Below are 20,952 nucleotides of genomic sequence, written 5' to 3' on the forward strand. Positions count from 1 at the left end.
GGTGGCCTGTAGGTCCTGTCACAGCCGTGGCGGCAGCTACACGTGAAGGAAAAACACTAAAGCTAACAGAAATCGAGCAGGAATATTTTTAGGAGCTACAGGCAGCCTTACCTCCATCACAACCATTTTTAGATTAAGTAATTTTGTTTATTCTGGAAGCTTTCAGGACTTACATGTTAACTTGAGATCGTTGCATGCATGTTTTAAGCTACAGAATGAACTGTGGTTGAATGTACACACTACAGAGTATTAACATGTGGGTAATTAATTTAAATGAAATGCATTATAAATGTTGAATACAGTGGGACATTTTCTAATGTTGATTGGACCTTAGCACTTCTTATTTTGCATCAAATGGGTGTAAAAGTTTTAGAAACAGGCTATTTGATTGAAGTGTTTTCAATGTGCATTTGTTAATTCAACATAAGCTTAAAAATGATTAGTTCTGTCTATTCCCTAGCTGCTTTTCTTTAAACTGAACTGAACCAACATACTGCAGGTTATATGTTTGTTTTACATTTTTCAATTAAAAAAATGTTTTTTTTAATCTATTACAGGTCAGCATGCACTATTCTGCACATCTGCCTCTGTGCTGGTGAAGTTGTGGCCCTGGAGGATGAGCCTGAGGAAGATGCTGCAGACGACGAGAGGCTGGTATGGAGGTGGTCAGCGGTGCTTTCTCCTAGAGGAGGTACCAACAGACCACGACTGCTGTTAACAGGCAAGTCATTTATGTAGGAACCTCTATTAAAAACAATGCTGTGGTTTTATTTGCTGAAGAGTCACAATTGTTATACCAGTGGATCCATAAACCGCCTCCTCATTTCATGTTTCTGAAAACGTCTTGTTGTCGACTGAGCCAGCCCAGCAGTCCCAGTAGATGGACGATGGAGTGGACAGTGAGAGGAAGCATCCCAAAGTTCTCTCTGCAGACCGTCCCGTGTGATGTTCCACCCGCTGACCAGAAACGTCCAGCCACGGGTCTGTTCCAGCGCTTCATCCACGTCTGGATCCTCCTGCAGCAGATCCAGCTGCACTGTTAAAGACTTCCTGCTCGCTCAGTTTAAATAAATGATCCAGGAAAAAAGTAACTCATTTTAATCCTGCTTTAACCGTACATAACTGTTCCACATTGGTTTTGATCTGTAAATAATAGTCACGTATTCTAAATAATCTTGTCTCCTTACCATCTTTTCATTTTCTGTTCATGTAACACGTTCAAAAACATCTGTAATAATAAAACTGGTGATAAAATGAATGACCAGAAAGTGTTTTCAGTTAATATTTGCTTTAATAAATGTTTTCAAATATCAAACAAGTAAATAACATTAACATGATAACAGTCCTCTCTCCCTGGAGGACAACCTGGATACCTGCAGTCCTAAACAGAGAAATCAGAGATCACAGGTGACTAAAAGGCAATTACTGTAACATTTATCCACATGAGAAGATAAAAAAATATTAGCCTGGCCTGCCAGACTCCTGCTCTGTTTAATTCTGCACAGAGACAGGGTCTGGGAACTCTCCTATTCAGATAACCCCACCCCGTGAGGATTCTAACCGAGCCAATCAGCGCTGAATAGCGTACGATACACACCACAATGCCGAGTTTGTCATAAACATGGCGACTGAAGGGGAGTTCGCTGCGGCTCTTTCCTTTGTTCTAAATGACTTGGACAGGTCTTTAAAACAACAAGTAGAAGCGCTACAGGCCTTTCTTTTAAAGAAAGATGTTTGTGCTTTCGCCAGACGCCATTTCTGACTACAGCTAAAAAAAAACTACAGCGCCGCGCGGTACAGTCGGCATTTCTGTCATTTTTCTGATTGGTTAGTTTTGAGCTGCCTAGTCCCGCCCCTCATGTCCCTCTCTGCCTGTGAGTTACCAGACTCTCACACAAGCAATTTTTAATTGTTCTTTAAAACGTGTCAACTGTATAAATACCTGAATGTAAAACTGTACTTTTTACAGCAGAACACACGATGAACTACTGTGGCCATGTGTAAATAGCTTCACTCTTCACCTCTAAGCTTAATAAAAATGCTCTGTTGCCCCTAAAACAAATGACAAGCTCAATTTGCTGCACACACACACACACACACACACACACACACACACACACACACACACACACACACACACACACAGGAATAACTAGGATCCTCCATACAAGCTTATTCTGGCTGCTTTCTGCCTAAAATGTAATTTAAAATACAAATATACAAACGAAAAATGTTTATAAACAGAACCGCTTTAAGCTTTTTAGTTTTCTACTGCTATTTTTTAAACAAACTTACGTTTAAAACTTTGCTGCTTTCCTGTTTCCTTTCCTGTTGAAAATCAAATGGCCAGCACACAAAGCATGCTGGGATAGCCTTGCTCTGTGAGGATACAACAGACCCATCCTCAAAATGTGGGTGGAGCGAAGAATGAGTATTCTTAGAATTCGGACAGTACTCGTAGCTGATCTGTGACGTCATCGACCTCAAAATGCGTCCTCACAAGCATCCTGCCCCTGGATTTGGATGCACCCTATGTCTAATCCCGAGGATATCTTACCGTAATACGTGTAGTATGTGCTCCCTACAATAAAACACCTAAAAGTGCTAGAACCAAATATGAGCCACGATGGTGGGCGACGGTGGCACAGGAGTTAAGTGCTCACCCCGTAATCTGAAGGTTGCAGGTTCGAGCCCCGCTCAGTCTGTTGCTATCGTTGTGTCCTTGGGCAAGACACTTAACCCACGTTGCCTGCTGGTGGTGGTCAGAGGGACCGGTGGCGCCAGTGCTCGGCAGCCTCGCCTCTGTCAGTGCAGTGCCAGGGCAGCTGTGGCTACATCGTAGCTCACCACCACCAGCGTGTGAATATGTATGTGAATGGGTGAATGACTGATTGTGTTGTAAAGCACCTTGGGGGGTTCCAGGACTCTAGAAGGCGCTATATCAAATACAGGCCATTTATTTTTCTACTTATCAACTTCTTGTGTGGTATCCTTTTTGTTTGTTACCTAGAATATTCTAGCACAAATCTGTCACTAGCATCAGCCATGAACCTCATGGAACAGCAGTTACAGAATAATTCTTTTGCTTAGAAAATTGGCTGCAATAACCAAATTGACCACAGGATGTAATTCTTACATATTGCACCTTTAACACTTGTTTGTTTCAGGAGAGTAAGCCCCTGTTGTGGGTTTGAGGTAGGCTTATAGTTATGTGTAGTTTTATTTTTATTTATTTTATTTTGTATTTTTTGCTTTGTTTTGTGTTAGTCTATTTTTTTCATTTGGTTGTTTGTAATGGAGTAAAGCTCTGAAGAGAAGGATGTGGGAGGGAGGAGGAGGAGGAGACACGACCAGAGCAGCAGAGTGGTGGAGTTTGCTGACAGTGAACCACCGGCGTGGTACCGTTGGGTGGTACCGTTGTTTTGGTAGTCTGTTTCCAGCTGACAGGAAGCAGACCTCTCTCCTTTGCTCTCCTCACACACACATTCATCCTGACAGAAGCGGATAAATGTGGACCGCAGCGGTTCCGTCAGCGGGCAGCCTGCAGCAGACCGTGTTGCAACGGCATCACCCGGTACCGGAGACCTGCAGCTGAGACTCAGACACCACACCGTTCTGGTGAGTACATGTTTCAGCTTCGTGTCTGCTGCTGTGTCCTACGTCAGACTCAGCCACTGCATCACACCCGTAGGACACCGAACAAGGCAGTGATGAGGTCATACGCGTCGCCTGCAGAACCGGAACCAAGTTTTGTCCTTGGCAGGAAAAGTTGTCTCTGCATCCAGAGTCATCAGGTGGACGCGGACGTGAGGAGACTAAAGATGAAACTTTGCACCTGAACACAAACATCTTCATTAATACCTGAACCAATAGTGTGAGCATCGTGGACACACAATTAGTGTGTGTGTGCGTGCGCGCGCGTGCGTGCGTGCGTGTGTGTGTGTGTAGATATGATTACTGTGTTGAACAAGAATCAGAGCATGATGACACCGATATGCAGTGTTTGCGTTTTCCTGCAGGAATCAGTGAATTAACAGGTTATATGAAAAGAAACCTGTTGGTGTGATGCTGATGCAATAGGTTAAACATTGAGTGATTTATTTTTTAATTAAGTCATTGGTCTGCCTTTCTAAAAACCACCTTTGATGAAAAATTAGAGTCCGGATGCAGCAGAAGATGCTTTTTGATGCTGACGGTAAATAACTCGGCAGGAAAAGTCTCATTTTCTCTGCAGCTCAGAGAGGCAGCTCTGTGGAGGACAGCTGGAAACCTGTTTTCATTTGCTGTAGTGCATGAATTTCCCCTTCCACCTGGGGCCTGAGCTCCGGAGAGAAGGTTTCTTCCAGAAACATATACTCCATCATCTCTCTGCTGCTGTTTGGTCAACTGCAGCTCACATTACAGCTGCTCTGTAGACGCCAGGGTCAGATTTAGGAAGGAAACGATGCTAAGTGTCCTCGGGGACGAGGTCTTTTTAAATGTAGTCTATTAAAGAGACAAAGAGCTACAGTCCAGTGTGTTCAGATCCTCTGGATGCACAGGGAACTGTATTTAGATCCAGCTGCAAGAGGATGAGGAACTGTCAAAGTTTGCTTGGTAACTAGTCATTACATCATCAGGATTACTTCTAGATGTCCATCAGCGCAGGACTGACTGAAACCTGTATGACACTGGACCACAAGTGGACTTCATGGTTAAATTGCAGCCAAATAAAGTTAAAAATCCCAATGCTGATTCTATAATAAACACAAACAGAGAAGGGGCAGCAGGGCTTTAAAAAACATTTGCTTACAGAAGAAGTGGTTTGATCTATGCGTGTTGTGGTACAGTCACATCTGCAGGAGACTCCTGCAGGCTCAGAGTTGGAGTAATGGGGTCTTGAATGCTGGGGACATCAAACAGATATGTGTTCTTCCATCAGGGAGGTATCTGACTGGCTGTGAAGAGTCTGAGTTAGAAAAATAACACCAAAACATGCTGTTATTGAAGGGGCATGTCATCTGTTCTAAAGCTGTAAATTATTCATGACCTGGCCTCCTGAACAGCCTCAAGTTCAAGAAATAGAGTCGTTTGTTTGTTGTTTCCTCTTGGTTGGAGGGCACCAGAGTGTGCAGCAGGCTGTTGTAATGTGAAGTGGGTTCTTCACATCTGCAACTTTTTAAACCTCTTTCACCTTCCTCTGTTCACCTTCAGACCCAAGTCCTCCTCATCCTCAGAAGTTCTTTGCTGGTTGGGCTGTGTGCAGCCATGACATACAATAATATGAAATCCTGCCTCCAGAGGTCATGTGCAGTTATGAAACCAGAACGTGTTTCTTTGTAGCTAGAGCTGTTTAACCAAAGCTGTTTTTTAAATATGTGTCAACAATAAAAACAGAGTTGGCGTTAGGCGAGGGTCAGGACCAGAGGTGTTGTTTCAGAAAGCAGGATGTGTTTGATGCTGTGTGTGAGAGCAGCAGTATTAATGAGGTTTGGCGTCTTCTCATTAGCTGTTATTGAACAATTGAGATGCTCAGACCTTCTCTGCCTTTGCTTGTTGTTGCTGCTGCGGAGAAACAGCAACAGTCTTCTACTGCTGCTTTTTTGTCTTCTTCCCACGTCTGTTTTCATTTCTTCCTACACCTTCCCACTCCGCTCCTTCTCAACAGCGCAGAATTTAATGGTTCATCCCGTTTTCTCTGCTTTTAAATATCACATTTGTCAAGAAACCAATGAATGTTGTGAAGGAGCTTTAACTGATTGCGTTTCCTGCTCAGTGATAAGTTTGGAGGTGTGAACATTGGGGGGGTTTAGGTGGTGAGAGTTCTGGCAGTGAAAAGGGCCTTTTAACATTCGGATAGGAGGCAGCTTGTGTGAAGCTAGTGAGCGTTTTCCGTCGCCTGTTAGGACGGCTGTCGGCTGCTGCTGGCTGCAGATGGAGAGCTTTTCTGTGGCCTGAATCATGTGTGATTAATGAAACACAAATCTGTTGTAAAAGCCATTTCTCCATGCTACATGCTGAAAACGCCTTCTGGATCTGTCACATCCCTCTGTAGCAGGCCTCCGTGAGTGTAGGGATCATTCTTGGCTGTGTCCTATCATTTCAGGGCCAGTAATAGATTTATTTTTCCCTGATGCTCAATCGCCTGCAGCAAACTGTTAAAGTGTCCAGCTGAAAATGGTATCACACAGTCAGATTCAGAAAGCTGCATAAATCACCTCTAAATTTTTCACTGTCTTGATTTGGCGGTAAAGTGTTCTTTAAAGCAGTCTTAAAACCTTAACTGCAGCCATTAATCCAGCATGTTCTGGATGATCTAGAATGAATGTGCAGTAATGATAACATTCAGCTGTGTGATGCTGCTAAATGCTTTTTGTGAATGAGACTTGGGCCTAGTCCACACGTAGCCGGGTTTTTCTAAAAACGAATATCCGCCCCTCCAAAAACTTGCATCCACACCACCTCGTTTTAAAAAAAAACTGTCCACACGTACCCGGATAAATACGTTGTTAAGGACATGCCAGACCTGTAGGCGGCAGTACTTCCCCCGTTCTTAACCTCGTCCTTCGTCTGTGGTCTTCCGCAAGGAGCAGTAATTCCGCTTGCAAAAACAAACAAGCAAAAAGCGCTTGGACAATTGATAAAGCGAGCGCAGCTCTGAGGGCATCCATGCTGTCGGCTAGTGTAAACACAGGTCGCACACGTGATGTCAGCATTTTTTTAACGCGGAAAGTGACGTTGCGGACCTTAAAACTCCGGTTTTGTCTGTCCACACGCAGACACCCAAAACGGAGAAAACGCAGATCTTCACTTTGGCCGGAGTTTTTAAAAAGATCCGTTTTCGTGTGGATGACAGGCCAAAACATAGAAAAATGTCTACGTTTTGGCAGATTCCTGGCTACGTGTGGACAGGGCCTTGATCTCCTTTTGTTCTCATACAGTGCACACAATTTTAACCTTCTAAAATTACTGTTTTTAAAATGATAAAGTAATATTTTGTGGGGGTTTTTAAACACAATTGATGGATAATTCAATTTTGTTTCAACTTTTTAATTAAGCTCACACTTTGCTGATCAGTCAGCTGTGATGAAGCACAACCAAAACAAAATAATTACATTTATTTTTTTAAGAAACAAAATTCCATGTTATTTTGCTGTCAGACCTTTTCAAATAACGCTAAACAATTTCCAGCTTCTCTGCCCTACTGGTAAAAAGTGGAATTACATCTGTCATAAACAATCCCGCAGCGACCTGCTGTAGCTAGTGCTAACAACAAGCTAACACCAAGGTGAGCCAAGTCTTACAAAACAAGCCATGAAGTTAAAAGATCCACAGTATTTACAAGTCCAGTAGCAGCAAAGCCATACAGGTCACCATCAGCCTGTGATTTTTTTAACCTTTTTTAGCTCCCTAGTTTAGCCATGTCGACGATATTCACTTTGGTTTTAGCTCTTTGCTTTGCCTCCAAAGACATTGCTCTCTTTTAGTGTCCAGGCTCCGCCATGATGCCAACTTCTTCTTTTTGTGCTTTTATTAACGATCAGCAAACTAAAAAAGCTAACTGCTAGCCTTTTATTACTATCATTAGCTGTCAGCACGGAAAACAGCTAACAGCCGTTGAGCACATAGACATGAATACGAAGACGCCCCATTGGGCGCTAGAGAGCGTAATAGCAATGCTGCCATATTTGATGGGTCTCCGATGCAGCGTACGCAGCTTTGCCAGTTTCTGTGCAGCCTACGGTTGCAATAACCTGCGTACCAGTGAAAACAGATCAGGTGGGATTACTATTGACCTTTCTAGGCTACCTGATAGGATTTTATATTTTAATTTATTTTGTAACAAAATTAGCAGTAGCTCAGCAGGTTGAGCGTGTTGGCCAGTTATCAGGAGGTTGCAGGTTCGATCCCAGCTCTGGACAGAGAATTCTGCTGTTGTGTCTTTGGGCAAGACGCTTAACCCACCTTGCCTGCTGGTGGTGGTCAGAGGGACTGGTGGCGCCTGTGCTTGGCAGCCTCGCCTCTGTCAGTGTGCTCCAGGGCAGCTGTGGTGGCTGGATTGTAGCTCATCCCCACCAGTGTGTGAATGTGTGTGTGAATGGATGAATGATACTCTGTAGTGTAGAGTGGTTTGGAGTTCTCTGACTCTGAAAGGTGCTATAAAAGTGCGGGTGATTTATCATTTAATTTTAAGATCATTCCATGTGTCTGATTTTGTGAAAAAGCTAGATAAAATGTGTTTTTTAGTTGTGTAAGCAGCTTTCTCAGCAGAAATGAAAGCATTGGGGCGAAAGGAGACCCATCTAAAATGGCGGGTAGCCAAATTGGCAGCGTTAGTCCACAGAGTGTCTACACACACACACACACACATGTATATATATATATATATATATATATATATATATATTTATATATATATATGTATATATATATATATATATATATATATATATATATATATATATATATATATATTAGGGCCGGGACTTTAACGCATTAATTACGATTAATTAATTAGGAAAAAATAACGCGTTAAAAAAATTAACGCATTTAATCGCAGCTTGCATTTCAAGCACGGCGGAACCCTTGTCATTGCACGACTTTCTCGTAAACTGAATATCACTGACGCACACAACAATGCACAGTGCTAATGGCTACTAAAACGTAATAAAAACAGAAGGAAGTTGCCTTGCTTGGACTGATGCAGGATTTAGTAAACACGTCCGCCTCTTTTCTTAACTTGAAAAAAAAAACTTCCAGACAACAACTGAGTCCGTGTCGCGGACATTTTTCAGAGATCGTCTCTGCTTCAGCTGCCCGGTGGCACCGGAAACTTTACAAAAGTTGCGGTAAGCTATATTTTTAACATTTACGTAACATCTGTGCAGCGCTGAAAGCACCAGACAGAATAATTCTGTGCCCTAACAGTAGTTTATGAAAGTAGTCAGACAAACGAGAGGCACCTGGCTGCCGCTGGGAGAACGCTCCGTGTCCTCACTACTCGTAAACAATCACAAACAACGTGTCTTAAAGTTGAAAACAGAAGTTTAAGTTAAAACAGAAACACTGAAACTTTTCTGATGATTTTCTAAACAATTCTGTCGGGGGATTATATGTTTCTGAGACGAGTCTCTGTCTAAACATCACATGCATTACTATCATTAAGCTGCAGGTGTGTTGAAGCTGTCATCAGCTAAGGGACGGATGCTTAAGTGTATCAGGGGCAGCGAGGAACGAGGAAGTTGTGATCAGGCTGGAGATCACACCAGATTCTCTGCTGCAGGCGTGAATCTGCGGGTCTGCAGCATCCCCTTATTAACGTGACATCAGGACTTCCCATGTAAGGAAGGTCCTCTCACCTGTTCGTCAGATCATTATTTCCTCGCCATGATCTTTTATCTTCCCATCAACCTCCAGTCATCCAACTGGAACCAGTTAGTGTTCCTGATCATTCTCAGAATATGCCATGCCTGCTCTGGTGTTAAAAGTTAGTACATTTAAGTCCTAGATCATATTTGTGCCTGTTCTACTGTCATTTTGAAGGATTATTATTTATGTGTTTTTACTACATTATGAGTAGAAATGCTAATAAAAACTCCCAATTATACAAACAAGTGAAACTGGAAAAATTAGAATCTGGTGCAAAGTCAAATTTATTTCAGTCATTCAACTAGACAGAGAGACAGAAAGGCTCAGGAACCCTTTGCAGGTGTTTTCTAATTGTAATTATAATTGTAATTATAAATTTTAGATGGTTTGGGTTTTGTTTCATATCACACAGTGACATTTGAATAATTAAAATGCATTTTTTTATTAAAAGCTTTAGTTTACAGTAATAACCATGTCTAATGTTTGATTCTCTGTCTCATAATTTTAATTAAAAGTTTTACTTTGAGAGCACATTCTCCTGAACGATTAAAATGCGATTAATTGAGATTGATTAATTACAAAGCCTGTAATTAATTAGATTAACAATTTTAATCAAGCCCCAGCCCTAATATTTATATAGATATACATATCTTCTGCTGCATCCTGACTCCAGCTCCTCTCACATTTCTCCACATTACAGAACCTAAGGTGAGACAGGTTCCAAATGTCCTTCATTTCTAGTGTCTTGTCCCTGTGGGGCGGTAGGAAGGTCTACAGTAAGGTGTTGATCTGCTCTGTTGTGGTGAAGAAGGAACTGAGCTGAACGGTTCTGGACTTACTGACCCTCTCCTATCATCATGGGATCTAGATCAGGACCTAAAGAACCAGATCCTGGATCCAAGCATCTCAAACGATGTTCATGTTACAGTTTTGTTCATCTGTCTGCAGCGCATCCTGATAAATGGCTTTTAGCAAGTGACATTATATAACATCACCACGATGTGCTTGACGTTCTAGCATAGCGTGACCACCACCAACATCAGGTCACCACAGATTTGATCATTTTGATAAAGTTTGTGACATTAAAACGGAAACTCTGAACTGCCTCAGTAATAGCTGTTACCCCCACCTGAAGATACCACACAGTCTAATGCTACGCTACGCTAATGATGTGGCCGCGCTGCAGCATTAAATGTGATCAGCTGCTGTTGTATGTTGTTACTAATGGATTTGAGCTGCATGCCAATGGTGCTTTTTTCCTGGATACCTGGTAAGATCCCACCCCCCAACAATGTCTTCTTCTCAAAACTAGTTCTTGGTTTTAAAATCAAGATGTCAAAGATGGATGTAAAGTTTTATTTAAAAATACCCCAACATTCTAAATAAATCAGCTAAAAGAACGAGGTCACGTATACAAGCGACCGAAATGAGTTTCCTTCGCAGGGTGGCCGGGCTCAGCTTAGGGACAGGGTAAGGAACTCGGACACCTGAGAGGGACTCCGAGGCCTAGTCCACACGTAGCCGTCTCTTTTTTTAAACGAATATCCGCCCCTCCAAAAACTTGCATCCACACCACCTCGTTTAAAAAAAAACTGTCCACACGTACCCAGATAAATACGTTGTTAAGGACATGCCAGACCTGTAGGCGGCAGTACTTCCCCGTTCTTAACCTCGTCCTTCGTCTGTGGTTTTCCGCAAGGGGCAGTAATTCCACTTGCAAAAACAAACAAGCAAAAAGCACTTGGACAATTGATAAAGCGAGCGCAGCTCTGAGGGCATCCATGCTGTCGGCTAGTGTAAACACAGGTCACACACGTGATGTCAGCATTTTTTTGTCACGGAAAGTGACGTTGCGGACCTTAAAACTCCGGTTTTGTCTGTCCACACGCAGACACCCAAAACGGAGAAAACGCAGATCTCCACATTGGCCGGAGTTTTTAAAAAGATCCGTTTTCGTGTGAAAAAACTCCGTTTTCGTGTGGATGACAGGCCAAAACGTAGAAAAATATCTACGTTTTGGCAGATCCCCGGCTACGTGTGGACAGGGCCTTGGTGGAACCGCTGCTCCTCTGCATCAAAAGGAGCCAGTTAAGGTGGTTCAGGCATCTGGTCGCCTCCTGGACGCCTCCCTCGAGAAGTGTTTTGGGCATGTCCTGCCGGCAGGGGGCCCACGGATCGACCCAGGACCACCTGGAGGAAATACATGTCTGGGTTGGCCAGGGAACGCCTGGGTGTCCCAGCTGAGGAGCTGGTGGACTTGGCCGGGGAGAGAATAACGTGGGGGCACCTACTTGGGATGCTGCCCCCGCGACTCAGACCCCGGATAAGTGGAGGAAGGTGAGGTGAATTCTAAAGCTTGGTTTATGCTTGACACATTCACTTTCCACTTGGTGATGCGGCTCGCGGATGTAACGCGCTTCACAACTCGCAGCGTTTATGGTTCATGCGGCTCGTCTCTGCGGTGAGCCAATATTCTCCCAAACTGTAGGGGGCAGCATGGAGCTCTATGGCATGCATCCAACACTACACCATAGTAGAAGTAGAAATTACTGTTGTTTACAACATGGCATTCCAGCATTTTTAGCGTCCTCGTCTTTTCCGACAGTGCGAGCTATTTCTCTCCAAGAATTATTAACAACATGTTGATCACGGTGATCTCTGAGGGCTGAATCATACAAATGTCTGTATTTACGAACCTCTGCCATACTAGTTCTTGCCGGTCCGCCATGTTTTTCCGCGTCCGACCGTCCGCGTAGTTAGAAAATTTCCTAGGTGCGCGTTGCGGAAATTTTGGGCCGAGCGGAGACGCAGTGGAGGGGCGTGGTTGTTAAAATGACGCAAAATGACGCAACTTTGCCGCGCGGAGCCGTGCGGACCTCGCGGACGCGTCAAGCATAAACCAACCTTTAGACACCATACAAATCAAGGTTCTCTCAAGTGAAGAGGGTGAAAACTGTAATAATCTGTCATCTGTTCACTTTAAATAAGTGTTTAAATAAAACATCCAGTCTTCATCCTCCACCAGTCACATGGAGGACCTTATCTTAAAAACTACTGATCAATAAGAATCATACTTTGTCTCTGCAGGACTCAAGCTCAGCCACAGACATGGCGTTTGATTGTTCAGAAACGGAGGGGCGGTCAGGGAGAGAGGTGGTGCTGAGGGCTGACAGAAGCTTAAGGAAACTCTTGCATCTTGCATCTGAGTGCTGACGCTGCTGAAAGGTGGAGGCTGGTGTGGTTGGGTCTGGTGCAGTCTGGAGGGGGGGTAGATGATGGCTGCTGTGTTCACCTGTTTCACCTCATCCAGACACAGAGGATCCGTTTCTGAGATGAGTTCTCTACAGATGTAAATCTGATTATGTTCCGTGTTTGTTCTCTGTTCCTGTGGAGAACTGGACTGCCTGTAAAGGTTTCTCGGACATTTGATCCTTGGCTTCACTACGGAAAGTTGACCTGCTGACATTTCACTGACCTTTGTTTAAATGAATTAGCAGTTAAAAGATCAAAAGTTCCTGTCTTTTAATCTGACTAGAATGATGCAGATTTGTGTTAAGCTGTGGATGTTTGTGGTCAGTGTTTGATTTCTCTGACATCCGTCTCAGGCCTGAATGTTCCCCTGCTCCTGGTTCCACTTCTATCAGCTGCAGATCAGTTCTACTCTTTAAGCTAAACTGTTCCTCCTCCTCGTCTTCTTGGCTTCGCTTTTTGTTTTGACTGCTTGATCACCTAAACTTTGATTTTTCATACACCATGTTGGTTTTCTGTTATCGTGTGTTTGAGCCTGCATTCTAATTTTATCTAAATAAAGTATTTTTTAATAATTTAGTATCTTTCTGCAGTTTGCTTCTTCATCTGTCTCCATTTCTCCTTCACCCCGACCTACATTCATGCTGCAGCCTAATAATATGGAAACGAATTCATGTTTTTCCAGAAAGAACTGTCACAAATGCAGACTGGGCTCAGGACAATTAGATCACCAGTGGATTCTTAATTTTCTTACAGCAGGGGTTAAGTTTGAGTTTTAATGTTAATAATATCAAAATGACTAATATGGCTCATGTTGTAAAGCTCTGACCCACAAATATTCATTTATCTCACAGATCTAATTAACAGAATACAATTTTTTCTTTTAACAGTTTCTAAAAATAATCAGATTTGTGAAAATCTGCTGATGGTAATTAGCTTTTCAAAGGTGACCACAGACCAAAATGGCCGACCACCGATTTAGCTGAGCATTTGCTGAATCGGCCAATTTAGGCTGCATCTTTAAATGTCAAAAACAAAAAAATACTGGTCTAATATTTATTATGTGAGGGTGGTTTTTACCTATAGTCCTATGTTTGTGGACTTTTCATTAATTTTTATTTCGGCGTGTAAAATTGTTTATAAAAATGAAGCAGGGGCTAGTTAAACATTTTTAACAGCTTTATTAGCATGAGAAATAAATAATTACACAGCCATGGATGTTGTCTAAGTAAAAATGGAAGGCTCCTTACACTTTCTCATTGACCACTGGTTCAGAAGAGGGAGGAGGAAGGAGGTGGAGCTTGCTCAGATACAAGTGCTGATAGGCTGATGCGGAAGGAGGCTCAGGGTGGGGGCATTGCAGGTCTGCACTGATTCTTCTGTTGGGAGGAGTACACAAAATCGATGAGGTGTGCATCCAGTACGTTGCAGGAGAGGTGAGATAGGACCTACAGGAGTGGTATTTGAGTGTCTGTAGAACAAACGGGTGTCTGGTTCCTGCTGACACAACCAAGCGCAGAGACAGGTGACAGCTTACTCACCGCCTGTCCAGATGTGCACGACACATAGAAACAAGCATCAGACAAGAGAAGGACAGAAACCAGAATCTGCTTCTTGTCGGAGTGTGCTTGTGTGTGTGTGTGTGTGTGTGTGTGTGTGTGTGTGTGTGTGTGTGTGTGTGTGTGTGTGTGTGTGTGTGTGTGTGTGTGTGATTGTAATTGTAGAAGCATTAATGGCACGATCATTTGTGACGATGTGTGAGATGAGGGACAGCATATCTGTGTATAATCTGTGTGTGTGTGTGTGTGTGTGTGTGTGTGTGTGTGTGTGTGTGTGTGTGTGTGTGTGTGTGTGTGTGACTGTAGAAGCATTAATGACACGATCATATGTGACGATGTGTGAGATGAGGGACAGCATATCTGTGTATAATCTGTGTGCGCGTGTGTGTGTGTGTGTGTGTGTGTGTGTGTGTGTGTGTGACTGTAGAAGCATTAATGACACGATCATATTGACGATGTGTGAGATGAGGGACAGCATATCTGTGTATAATCTGTGTGTGGGCGTGTCGACATCCCCTTCAGCTCACGTTCCGTAGGAACACGGGAGGATTTACCCGAACACGAGCCAGTACAGGAATCTGATTGTTGCAGAAGTTCTCCTGTTTAATCCGAGTTTGTTTAGAAAGTAGAAACATTTCTAAAATGTTGCTGCATCAAAACACTAGCTGGAGATCAGAAACAGACAAAATTCTGAATAACCAGCTTAACCAGAGATCTGCTGATCTGCAACTGAACAATCTGATTTTTATTTCAGGCCATGAACACAATACGTCTCAAGCAGCAATAAAACAAACGTTTTTCCCATTTATGAACTCACCATCAGTGCTAATTCACCCTAAGCAGGCCCATCATCCATGTCTTTAAGCTCAGAGGTTGTTTTTTCTAACTCTCAGACACACACACACACACACACACACACACACACACACACACACACACACACACACACACACACTCGTACATCAAGCTTCTGTGTCACTGCAGCTTCACTCGACACTATGGTGTTGACAACTAACTAACATGTCATTAATAGTTTCAAATCCATTGACGACCACCTCCTGGGGTCACACTTCCTTCTGCTCCATTTGCAATGGAAATCTGCTGATGTTTTAAATACGTGTGAATGTTCTTTTGAAACAGAGACACTGTATTAGTTACTTTGGCAGACTACTGTCTCTCAACTCTGAGAAATCGATTTATAAAGGGAAGTTTCATCAAATAAAATATAAAATACTCTCATATTTAGACCTGCACAGGAGGGCATATAAAGCAGAAGTCTATTTATTATTCAGTAGGGTAAAAACCCGGGGCAAAGCATGTTTGTAGGAAGGTTTTGGTCTTCATATACGGTTGTTGCTCAGTTAGACTTGTTTAAAACATCAGCCTGAGGGACTCGGCTCAGACCGGTTCCACATAACTAACATGGTAATTCAGCTAAATGTTCAACCAAAGTTCAAACACCAAAAAAACCTACTAAAACGATGCTGATCAGCGCTGATTAGAAACAACTAAGTGAAATTAAAAATTGGATTATTTTACAGATTTTCATGTTGCAAGTGTTGCACTTCTTTGTTTTTCTCTTTTTTCTGCTGTCACTGGTTTTTCTTAATCCTCTAGTGAGTAAAGAAGTTGTGAAGGCATGAGGTCATGACCCCTGAGGTTCTGATTGAGTCCTATCCCGTCTGGATTCTTCTCCTCGTACACGATGAGACTTTCTGCTTCCTCTGGATGAGTCAAACAGCTGATCGGCATTAGTCCCAGTCAGTCTGCTTTAGCTGCTGCTTTGTCTCATTAGGATTCAGAAGCATGAGAAACTCACTGTCTGGATGGTGTGTTTTAGGTGCTTTTCTGGGGGACAAGTTGACAGAATTTATTTTACATCTGGACGGGGCGGTGTTAGGCCCGGCTACTTGGGCTGAAGCCCCGGATGTTTCATGGAAAGCCCCGGATCTAAATCGCGGAAGTAACATGCAGTACCAAAGTCCAACAGAGAGGGAGCAGCTGGCAGTAGTTTGTATACAGCCTGCCTGAGCCTCCACCACTGAAGAAGAAGCCCTTCAGTAGCCGGCTTCTTCTGCAGTCTCTGCCTGAATTGAGTGAAGATGGACATGAGGACGTTTTTTAGACCAAAAGTACGGCGACAGAACCCCAGCTTTGATGAGACTGGTGCTGACTCAGGTTTGTGAGTCTTATTTGAACATATTTGTTGTGCTGCTGGTTTGCCTAAAGTTAGCTTATCAGGTAAAGTTGTTGGAGAGAGAAAGGGAATATTTACTATCATCTCACACTAAACACTAACAGGAACAATACTCTGCCCTGAAAATGCTTAATATGTAGCTTCAGATTAAAAATTATGTGGTACAAGACAAATATGATGTTGACTAGTGCGTGTGTGTGTGTGTTAAGCCCCGGATGTTCTTCAGTCCTTAATCCGCCCCTGCATCTGGAGAAACCAGCTAGTTGCTTTTTTGTTGTGGGAGGACTGTTATTGTCTCAGAGTGCCCATTGTCATCTATGCACACCATCTTAATCCTTTCAGGGTTTAAAAGGCTGCTGGCTTGTCATGTTGTTGAAATCTTAGAGCATGGCACCAGCACAGCCAAGCTGAGAGCTAATATTAGCTCAAGTCCCCACCGACACAGCATCAGACCAAGGGAGCTAATATTAGCGCTGCCTGGGGTTTAATTACCTGTGTGATGTGGCTCGTGGAAACATGGAGGCCAGGGAGTTTATACATACGTGTGTGTGTGTGTGTGTGTGTGTGTGTGTGTGTGTGTGTGTGTGTGTGTGTGTGTGTGTGTGTGTGTGTATACCCTTTTGTGAGCATTATAACTCAGAGACAAGAAGAGGATGAGTCATCAGATCTCAGCAGCTGTGGCTTTGTATTCATCCCAGTTGGATAAAAGACGTCTTCCTTTTTCTGCTCTTTCCTTGGATTCTGTCTCCCACCTGGTCCGTCACCTCTGTTTAAATGCCGGAGTGCAGACTTTCTGTCCAAAACAGACAGATTTAGTCTGAAATGGAGCATCACCGTGAGTAAAAATGCTGACTCTGTAGCTTCTCTTGACGACCACACTGATGCCAAGCGTTCATCGTTATCCCTCATTAGACCCTCCGCAGACGCTGGCTGTGGATCAAAGTCCATTTCAGCAGTAATAATAACGTCCAGACTTTAGGACATGATGACTATTTTGTCAAACGGCCTTAGAAATTATGCGGTGTATTTAATGGGTTTGAAAAACTGAATAAAATTTGTGAAAATACTCTGAATGCAACAATTTCATTATCGGATGTTATAAATATTTAAACTATTGAAATACACTAAGGTATGAAGAAGAATCACCGTAATACCTTATGTAACGAATAAAACTCAAATACAAACAAACACAACAGCAGATGAGACAAATATCCAAAGATATAGCCCAAAGTTAGGCCAAGATACTGATAGGTGATGTCACGTTGAGAGCAGGTGGTTAGGACCCAAAATGCTGAACACCCAGAACGACACGAGGCAGAAGCGGATGTAAAATAAAAATTCCTTTTATTAGGATGGGGAACAAAAATAAAATCTAAAAGGGCAGGAAGCCAAGCCAAATATCTAAATCCCTGACAAAACCAAAAAAAAGCTCACTTTCTGAGCAGATAACTAGAGACCATGTGGGGAAACAGAACAAGGCTGACAAAGACAATGGACCAACAAACACTGAGGGACACAAGACAGGGTTTTAAACACAGAGGGAAGCAATCAGGGGAACAGGTGACAGGTGTGAGGAGTGAGGTCTAGAGGGAAGACAGGTGTCATGGAGAAACTAAATGGGGAACGAATTAAGCAGAGGGGGAGATAAACCATAACCTATAAAACACTAAATAACTAAACCTAAAGACTGAGATAAACTACTAATGACTAGAGAGGTGAGGAGGACTAATACAAACAAATAGGAACTACAAGGGAGTGACTAGGAGGAAACATGAGGGAAGCCTAGAGGGAGCTGGGGAACACAAGAAGACACATGAGGAGAACCTGAGTGGGCTGGGGAAGTATAGGGACACACAGGCCTAGTCCACACGTAGCCGGGTTTTTTTTAAATCGAATATCCGCCCCTCCAAAAACTTGCATCCACACCACCTTGTTTTAAAAAGAAACTGTCCACACGTACCCGGATAAATACGTTGTTAAGGACATGCCAGACCTGTAGGCGGCAGTACTTCCCCCGTTCTTAACCTCGTCCTTCGTCTGTGGTCTTCCGCAAGGAGCAGTAATTCCGCTTGCAAAAACAAACAAGCAAAAAGCGCTTGGACAATTGATAAAGCGAGTGCAGCTCTGAGGACATCCACGCTGTCGGCTAGTGTAAACACAGGTCGCACACGTGATGTCAGCATTTTTTTGTCGCGGAAAGTGACGTTGCGGACCTTAAAACTCCGGTTTTGTCTGTCCACACGCAGACACCCAAAACGGAGAAAACACAGATCTTCACTTTGGCCGGAGTTTTTCAAAAGATCCGTTTTCGTGTGAAAAAACTCCGTTTTCGTGTGGTTGACAGGCCAAAACGTAGAAAAATATCTACGTTTAGGCAGATCCCCGGCTACATGTGGACAGGACCTCAGAGCACAAGGGGACACATGAGGGGAATGTAGAGGAAGAACAGGAGGGGGCTGGGGTCCATGGGGACATGCTTTACATGCTGACATCTATTGAAATATATCTATGAAGAAACAGGATGTCTTAAACTTGTCTATCAGATAGTCTCTGTTTCACTAAGCTGTGTCAAAAGCCTTTAACTTGTCAACGAAAAGGGCAGCAAGGTGTTGCTTCCTGTCAGGCTCAGTAAAGTAATTCACTCTTTAAAGCTGCTGTAGCTTTGATTCTTTCAAAAACCAGAATGAAATGTGTTGTAGACATTGTTCGTATTCAGTTTCTCTTCCAGTTGCCAACAGGTTGTTCTGAAATAGACCTATAAACACTCCCTTTTAATAGAGGAAACACAAATGCAGATTTACAGACTGAAGAAATTCCATTTGTGATGAGAGACAGATTCACATTAGATTTTATCTTTGAGTATGTGAGATCATCGGTCGCTTTTACAAAGAATGGATCAAGGTAATCAGGTCCAGCAAGTTTCTCGGAGTAATTATCTCAGAGCTCTGTGTGCGTCTGAGACAGAAGCAGTATCGACGAAAAATGGCTGGGGTGGTTTCCGACTGAGAAGAAGTAGCTCACAGACTCCAGAGGGTTAAGTTCAAGGAGTCAAGAACAGATCCAGTAGTTACAAATTATATTACAGTCTATTTCATACTTGTCTGGGATTTCCGACAGGCATGGGGGAGGAATGGAGTCATTTGTTTTTCCAGTAGTAGAGTTGGAGAATGTATTGCAGTCTCAAAATAATATTGAATTGATTTAGCTTTTCTGATTTTCTTTGTGCATTTGTTAAGTCAACCAGTTATTTTGTGTCCTGTTGCAGAGGACAGCAGTTGTGTTGTATGTGCTACAGCTTCTACTATGCTCTGGCTGACCGCCAACACAGCTCTTACTCCTTTACACGACGTCTTCAGCTTCATTCTGGTCTCTGTTGCTCTATTGCTTTATTTGTCCGTGCTTGTTGCAGTAAGAGGATAAATAAATGATTAATGAGCTGCACTTGTACAGCGCCTCTCAGAATCAGAAGACACCAAACACTTACACTACAGTGTATCATTCATCCATCCACACACACATATTAATGGTTATGAGCTGCAGTGTAGCCACAGCTGCCCTAGAGCGCACCGACAGAGGTGAGGCTGCCAAGCACAGGCGCCACTGGTCCCTCCGACCACCACCAGCAGGCTAGGTGGGTGAGGTGTCTTGCCCAAGGACACAACAGCACTGCTGGACAGCCCGCTCGACCTCCTGAGCTACTGCTACCCCCATAAACAGATAAAGGAGCACTAATGAGGTTTGGACCCATCCGCTTTGTACAGAATCAATAGCTATTAGTATATTCTTACAGACTTCCTCTGTTGGTAGCAGCAGATCATATCTGCTGATACTCTCCCCCTGGGTTGACATGAGCTAATGACATGCTGGTGCTCATGACAGATTTGTTTGCGAGGGCTCTCCTTTTTTCTCATTAGTTGCAAATCTCACTTTGAATTTGCAATTTGTTCAAAAATTTTGCAAGATGACAGTTCTCTCAAGTTATTTGCTGAGTCATCCCACGTCTCAGATCTGTGTGGAGCCCATCTCATTAGCAACTTTTCATGAAATACAGTAGTGGCTTTGTTACCTGTTGGCCAAGATACCAGAATCGTTCTCCTGACACTGTCCTGAGGAGACCTGGTCCTCATCTAGAAGCTTCATCTCTGAGCTCCATGTTGTAGATTTCATCATGTCAAACAAATGCATATGACAGTTTAGTGATGGCTGAAATTTAAAATAGACTTTCAGTTTGGTTGTGTAAACATCTCCCCTAGAAAATTTTGATTCAAAGTTAAAGTCAGGTGGGAGCTCGTGGATCTGATTCATTGTAGATGTGCACATAGGTTGTAAGGACAAAGTCTATAATCCTGCGACTAAAAATGTGTCAAAGTTGCCAGCTGTGGTATCTTTCTGGGTTTACCACCAGGACTTTAGTTGAAGTTGAAATGCAGATCACTCAAGACCTTTCATGCCAGAATTTAAGATCATCCTACATGAAAAAATATGATACATGATATTGCAAGATATTTTGTCATCTCTGAGAGGTCGACTCCTAACTGTTGGAAAACTCTTATTCTTTGTCTTTTTTTCATTCTTTACAAAATGTTAGCCCATAACAAT

At 43.0% G+C, this 20,952-nt stretch overlaps 2 protein-coding genes across 3 annotated transcripts in view; both read left to right on the forward strand.

The window, feature by feature from the left end:
- fads6 (fatty acid desaturase 6) overlaps positions 1–1,342 on the forward strand; it is a 35,685-nt gene extending 34,343 nt beyond the window's left edge. Inside the window, exon 6 of the mRNA XM_015962211.3 lies at positions 558–1,342. The gene's annotated coding sequence lies outside the window, so the exon portion shown is untranslated. The remainder of the gene's footprint in view (positions 1–557) is intronic.
- A 1,968-nt stretch (positions 1,343–3,310) lies between these two features.
- The window catches only part of LOC107387312 (PH and SEC7 domain-containing protein 1), a 92,419-nt gene continuing 74,777 nt past the window's right edge, over positions 3,311–20,952 (forward strand). The window contains exon 1 of one of the 2 annotated variants that reach the window (XM_015962212.3): positions 3,311–3,618. The gene's annotated coding sequence lies outside the window, so the exon portion shown is untranslated. Of the gene's footprint in view, positions 3,619–15,846; positions 16,335–20,952 lie in introns of those variants that run through there. The other variant, XM_054749551.2, reaches the window with a different exon arrangement.

Source organism: Nothobranchius furzeri, chromosome 16, assembly GCF_043380555.1.
Source record: "Nothobranchius furzeri strain GRZ-AD chromosome 16, NfurGRZ-RIMD1, whole genome shotgun sequence".
NCBI lineage: Eukaryota > Metazoa > Chordata > Actinopteri > Cyprinodontiformes > Nothobranchiidae > Nothobranchius > Nothobranchius furzeri.